This window comes from Tupaia chinensis, unplaced genomic scaffold (genome assembly GCF_000334495.1).
Source record: "Tupaia chinensis unplaced genomic scaffold, TupChi_1.0 Scaffold000099_1, whole genome shotgun sequence".
NCBI lineage: Eukaryota > Metazoa > Chordata > Mammalia > Scandentia > Tupaiidae > Tupaia > Tupaia belangeri.
The window spans coordinates 2,763,938-2,771,395 of record NW_006159563.1 but is presented as its reverse complement, the minus strand read 5'-3'; the positions used below and the strand labels follow the sequence as shown (position 1 = coordinate 2,771,395).

The 7,458-nt window shown below is 41.3% G+C and overlaps 1 long non-coding RNA gene across 2 annotated transcripts in view; it reads right to left on the bottom strand.

Annotated features, from left to right (window-relative positions):
• The window catches only part of LOC106734369 (uncharacterized), a 179,011-nt gene that overhangs the window by 87,945 nt on the left and 83,608 nt on the right, over positions 1–7,458 (bottom strand). The gene's annotated exons all lie outside the window — the stretch shown is intronic.

Genomic DNA, 7,458 nt, shown 5'->3' with positions numbered 1-7,458 from the left:
TTTTTTCTCTCATGGAAGAAATAAATAAATACGTATAAAAAAATAAAAAGAGGACTTAAGTCATATATTCCATGTTTGTTGGCACACAGCATGATACTGGATTTCAGGATCAATTTCCTTCAGTCATTCCTGACTAAGGTTGAGTCCGAGGAGCTCATTTATGGGGAAGGGGTTGACAGAACAGCTTCAGATGGAGACCAGGAACCACTTGTTGAGAACAGCTTCCAAGGCTGGAACCAGGCCAAGGGTGACAAGCTCTACTGGCTAAAACTGTGTCAAGGGGTCAGACTGGAAGGGAGGACCCAGATGGAGAGTGACCTAGAGGAACTCCATGTGAGCGACCTTCTCCATCCTGGCTCTTCAAGGCTGTGGAGAGCTCCCCTTTTGTTCTCTCTGAGATGCCATTAAAAGGGTAGCCTTTCTTTCTGTTCCATCAGAATATGATATTCTGATCCCTATGGTTATGATTTCTTTCTTTTTTTCTTTTTCTTTTTTTTGAGAGGTTTTTGCTATAGGGCACGTGTGCTCACCAGACAGACAGACAGAGAGACAGAAAGCGAGAAATCGCCCCCGGGGGGGCGGGATGGCCACGCCACAATCCCTTCTCCTCCATTCTCCTCTCGGGATTTTGGGCATGCACACACACGCGCCCGGCGTGAGTTTTAGGCCACTGGGTCCGGGACATGAACCGCGGTCGGCTACATGGAAGTCAACGTAGCCATTACACTAACTGCTGGTCCCTGTTATGATTTCTTTTTTAAATAAGTATTTTTGGTATCAAGGCTGAATGGAGGTGCAATGGTGAAATGTGAGGCCAGCTGAGGCTGGGGGTGGATCATAACATCGAGACTCTGGGGATGTCTCTCTCTCTCTCTGACTCATATCTCAGAAGCATTTCATACCATGACTCAACTAATTTGCCCTGAGGACTCTTCTTCTGTTTTAGGTGGTCTGCAACATGTTGGACATTGAAGGATTCAGCAAATCAGTGCAGAGGCAACAGCATATGGAATAGAGCCCTCAGGTATTAGAACGGAACTCAAGGCAGTAAAAATTTAGAAATCGTCATTTAGCCACAAAAACATGAGTCACAGAACATGCCAGTGTCATGTTTTGTGCTGACTAACAAGAGGAAACACCACACTGACCACAGTATCATTGCACTTCCTTCTGCACCAGTGTGTCCACACCTGACATATCAAATCTGCAGAGGACTACAAACCCAGCAAAACCCTGGTACCATAAAGGTCATCATCAGCCCTCAGGAGGCTGGGCCACATTTGCCTGCAGCCATTAGATGGACCTACCTTTCAAAAATAGACATGTTTTTGCACTCTTGAAACTACTTATTTTCTTACTCTTTGTCACAGCCAGCCTAGTTTAAGCTGATGGTAAAAAGAGGTTTTGGAGGTTTTCCACCACAAGGTTATTTAAAGTTCTTTGAGCTGCCGCCAGACCTTCATTTAGCATTTTAATAAACTTCCTGGGCCAAGGAGTAATTTTCCTGTATCCTCTTTGTCCTCAGCATGAAGTAATAGTATAAAAGAGGGTCATCATTTTTAGGCCAGTCATCTGCATCAATTATAAAATTATCCTTATGAATAACCAGATATAAGGTCTGGGATGTAGGAAAAGGGGAGCAGGTTTCTTTTTGTGATTAACATGAAATGAAAAAGGGGGGTCATAGACACATCAAGGATTTAAGAAAGTGCCAACAGAAACATTTTTTACGCAGATGGTTAGAAAGGACATTTAAAAAACTGCACATACAGTCAAGTTATAGCAAGATAACTAGAATTAAATTGCCTAAACATTTGCTTACTGTGGTGTCCTTATCTGAGCCTCTCTAAAGGCAGAAGTACCAATAGACTCACATGTTTACATGGTGATATGGAAATCAGCCTCCAAGACAGTTCGTTGTAAGGATCCCCAGAGAATTTTTTGGAACCGGCATCTCTGGGTGCAGCGTGATGTCACTTTTCAGTGTTTCTAGGCATTAGGCCAAAACTCAGTTTCAGGAAAATAATTACAAAAATGTTTAAATAATTTGCATGAGGTTTGTGAAAGCAATGGAAAGGCTGCCGGTTCCATTCCCAAAGGAGATTTCAAGACACAATCAATGTTAGGCCGCAAAACACTGTTTAGACAGAATAATTATCAGCCCTTTTCCTTCTCTTTCATTATTAAACTGAGGCCTATTCCCTCAGAGAGTTTCACCTGGCATGCGGAAATCCTGTTGTTGCTAAGTTCCCTTCATGGAAGCTCAAATAAGCTAAGTGGATTCACGGTTTACTGAACTGGCTTGTTCATGGACATTAGGAGACATGAAGTTGCCTCTGTACCATGATTAGCTTTTTTGTTTCTCCTCATGTTACCATCAAGTATGATAGAATTACAAAGAATGGTTTGAAACTATGTAGCTAGTGCTTTGAAAACATGTTGCACTACTAAGATTGTTTCATTAATTGTTGACTCCTTAAAACAACTGGAAGAACCCTAAGTTCTTCATCAGAATAATGCAAAGAGGGATGCAGGTGAGGGAGGGGTGTTAGAATCACATAAGGACAGGAAGAGTGCAGTCTTATTTAAATCGCATTAGAGCCATCAATGCCCAAACTACAATACAGTTATTTCTTTAGGGAACTACTTAAAGTGTTATTTGAATTGAATCAAAGTTATTTTTACAAAGATTCTTGAGAGGCATGATCTGATATAAAGAGACATGACTACCTTTCATGTATTTTATTGATTTTGATAGTTCAGAAATGGAAACATTGAATAAATGGTACTGTCAGAGTAAAAACAAAAACAATTTTACTACTGTTCCCTTACCACACATACCACATTCTACATCCACTGTTCAAACCTACACACACACACACACACACACACACACACACACACACGCACATACACATACACATACACACACACACACACACACACACACACACACACACACACAAGTTGAGTATCTCTGAAATGCTTGGGACCAGAAGTATCTCAGACCATATTTTTTTTCCAGAAAATATTGTTCATATGCATAAAAAACATTTATGACTATTTCAGGATTTTTTCATATACATAAAGATCTATCTTGAGGATGGGACCCAAGTCTAAACATGAAATTTATTTGTTTCATGTGTGCCTTATACATATAGCCTGAAGATAATTTTACACAATATTCTTGTATTGCAGTGGTTAACTAATACCCTTCATGTAAGGTCAAGTGTGAAATTTTCCACTGTGGTATCATGTTAGCACTCAAAAAATTTCAAATTATGGAGCATTTCAGATTTTGGATTAGAGATGCTTGACCTGTGTATACACTTATAATGTATATTAGATGTATATATGTACACTTACATACACAGGCATATTAGAAGTAGATATATATTCTTAGCTAACAAAATATCTTTTAAATGTTTTTTGGGACTTTATTTTCTTCTTTCATGAGAGAGAAACAAGTACACTTGATGGGACCTTGTCACATCACAAGCTTCCCCACAGCCTCCCAGCCAGGCAGGATCATGGGTGTGCTTAGTGTGTTCAGGTTGATCTGGGATCCAAACTGAGACCTTCCTATATGGCTTCACTACTGCACACCAGCTCCTAGGCGCCTTTGCCTCTGTGACTGAGACTTGGATGCTTTTAATCATAAAAAATAGTTTAGATCAGGGGTTAGCCAGTGGCATGGTAGTTGAGACAGCTGGATCCCATGAGGCTAACTGCTTGGTTTGAGTACTGGAACCAGTGGCTTGAAAAACACTCCAGGTGTATGTGCATGCATGTCCATAAATCCCGAGAGAAGAAGGGACTGCTGAGTGGCCATCCTCTCTGGAGGGATGCTTCTCAGTTTCTTTTTCTCTGGCAAGCGCATGTGCCCTTATAGCAAAAACAAACAAACAAAAGAGACAGAGAGAGCATCCTTCAATGGGGTGTAGTCATGCTGCAAATCCCTTCTCCTCCATCTGTCCATCTGTCAATATTTTGGGCACACGAGCACAGACACACAGCATGTTTTCAAGCTTTGGAGGCTGGAATTCAAACCATGTAGTCAGTCATGTAAGATCCAGCTCCCTTAACCATGAGGCTCCAGGGCCGGCCCTTGAAACCAATTTGAAGTTAGTGTCTTCTCCTACTTGAGGCCTCCTGTGGGAAATGGAGAGAAGTTGGCTGCTTTTCTCTTTACCTTCTCTTCTCTGCCACTCAACTGTGATTTCTAACCTTCTAGAGTTGGGATGGTGGTGAGAGAGAAAACAGGAGTAAGGTAACAAAGGTTTACCTGACTGGTACATACTTGATTTGTGTTGGTGCTCTTCAGACTTGGGGGAGATTATAAGTTTTCCTCTCATGAGCGCTTCTATAGCTTCTTCTTTTTTTTTTCTTTTATATTTTATTTTAGCGACTCCTGAATTGATGGTAATCTCTTATGTGAAAGGTCCTTTGAAAAATGGAAAAAGTATATTTTCTAGCTAGTCGATTCTTTCTTTAAAAAATATTCTTTTTAGTATTGCTATAGGGTATGTAAACTCACTGGAGAGAGTTAGAACACACCCTGGGGTTGGGGGGAAGGCCATGCAGCAATCCCTTCTCCTCCACTCTCTTGGGGTTTGGGGGCATTTATGCACATGTGCCAGGTATGTCTTTCAAGGTGCCAGGTCCAGGACTTGAACCATGCAGTTGGCCATATGGGATCCAGCCACCTTAGCCAACATGGCACCAGCTGGCCTACTAGCTGGTCTTTTCTGATTCTTCCATTAGCCCTTGAGTATTTGACAAAAAACTTTTACTTCCTTATGCTGAGATCTCCTCACCCTTCCAGGTGAAGCAGAACCTTAGACAGCTCCAGTCTGACTTACTTTTCATAGTTCAATCTGGTTCACAAAACACCAATTTGATATCAGTGGTACTATAGTTATTTTCTACTACTCTGGGACTACAAGTAGTTTGAGCCAGAATATTTTTTCATAACCATATCCGACATGCAGTTACCATGTTATAAAGAACATATAACTGGGGCCAGCCAGTGCCATTGTGGTTAAGATGACCAGATCCCACATGGCAAACTGTCATTTGAATCCCAAACCCAGTGGCTTGAGTTCCACACACCAGGAATGATGTGTGTGTGTGCATGTGCCCAAAATCCCCAAAGGAAGGGAAAATGGTAGAGAAGGGATTGTGGTGTAGCCATTCCTCACTGGGGGAAGAGAGGGGGCTTTCTCACTTTCCCTCTCTGTCTTTCCCCTACGTGTCCCCATGCTCTCTGGCAAATTAAAACAAGCAAACAAACAAAAAAGCATACTTTCTACATGGTCCCAAAAGACACGTTCTCATATTTGAGGTGAAGAAAAAATATCCCCACCCTCCCTCTTTTAAAGGAATTATAATGTCAGTATAACTCCAAAGAAATCCTCTCTCCTGGCCTCTCTAACCTCCTTTTTAAGGTAGAGTTAATATTTTTTTCAAACAACTCTTTTCTAAGTGCTGCATAGGTGGCCTCAGAATGCACTCTGGAATGTTACTGTGGATGGAATCCAGGGCCACGGCAAATGATTATGCAGCCTGTCCTCTGTGCAGACACCAGGCTAAGGGGACCAGTGAATGCTGAGCAGAGCCCTTGCTCCCCTAGCTACACAGGGTGCCAGAAGGGGCACTCACTGTAACTCACCTGCTCAGTAGGGTGCTTTTCTTTTGCTAATTTGTACAAAAGGACCTAGGGCCTTGGAACCCTTGGCATGAAACTGAGACAGAGTCCCACTTAAAATCTCCTTTCAGTGGGGTTAGTAGTGTCTCTAGATAGTCCTTCTATAGGTATCAGTGACACCTGTGACAGCTGTTCTCCACCATGTGGAAAAATTTCCAAGAAGCTAAAGGAAACTCAGTGCCATTCTGCTACTTTTTGTAAGAACAAACGAACAGAATGTTTTTAAATAGAGGTACTTTCTTTAAGTTCCCCCCCATAGGGCATGTCTGAGAGAGAGAGACAGAGAGACAGAGAGACAGAGACAGGAAGAGGGAAAGTGAGAAATAGCCCCCGGGGAGTGGGGCATGGGGGCAAGGCCATGCCACATTCCCTTCTACTCCATTCTCCTTTTAGGATTTTGGGCACACATGCATGTCCTGGGGTAATTTTCAAGCGTCTGACTCTGGGAGTTCAAAATCCAGTCGACCTTGTGGCCTTAACCACCACGCCACCTGCTGGCCCCAAAAGTAGAAGTATTTTTAACAAGAGCGCCAAGACACTTCAATGGGGAATGAATAATTTCAGCAAAAGGTGCTTGGACAATTACATATCCACATGGTAAAGAATAGTCCCTTCCTCTCACCATGTAAAAAAATTAACTCAAAATGGATTGCAGACCTAAATGTAAGATCTAAAACTATAAAATTTTTGGAAGAAAAAAATAGTAGCAGATATTTGTGGCTTTGGATTAAGCAATAGTTTCTTAGTTATGATATTAATAAAACCTATGCTACTAAAGAAAAAAATTGATAAATTAGACTTGGTAAAAGTATAAAATTTTTAGGACTAAGCCAATGGCATGGTGGTTAAGGTGGATGGGTCCTACATGGCTAAGTGTGCAGTTCAAGTCCTGAACCTGAAGGCTTGAGAAACACGAGGCATGTCTGCATGTGTGCCTGCCACAATCCTGAAAGGAGAAATGAAGAAGGGATTGCAGCATGAAAATCTTCCATGAGGGCTGCTTTCTCACTGTCCCTCTTTCTCTGCCTCTGGGCAAGTGCATATATCTTCTGGCCAATTTTTGAAAAATGTAAAATTTTTATGCTTAAAAGGTCATCATTAGGAAAATAAAAAGACCACTCACAAAACGGGAGAGAACTTTAACAATCATCTATATGATAAGAATATGTAGAGAATTCCTACAACAACAAAAAGACAAATAACCTAAAAATGGGCAAAGGATCTAAACAGACATTTCTCCAAAGAAGGTAGGCAGAGAACCAATGAACAAATAAAAAAAAGTACTCAATATCATTAACTGTCTGGAAATGCAACTGAAACCACAATGAGATTCTATTTCATATCCACTAGGATGGATCTAATAAAAAGACAGATAATAAATGTTGATGAAATGCAGAGAAATTGGAATCTTCATACACTGCTGGTGGAAATATACAATGGTATATCTACCTTGAAAAACAGTTCAGTAGTTCCTCTCAAAGTTAAATACCCATTTACCATATGACCTAGAAATTCCATTCATATGTATAAACACAAAATAATTTAAAATAGAGGGGCCAGCAGGTGGCATAGTGGTTAAGGTGTTGGACTCCCATATGGTTGACCATGGTTTGAATCCTGGATCTGGCAACTTGAAATTCATTCCAGGCTCATGTGTGTCCAAAATGGAGGAGAAGAGATAGCAGTATAACCATCCCCTCCAGAGGGTGATTTTTTTGCTCCCTATCTCTGTCTCTCTCTGTCTCTCTGGT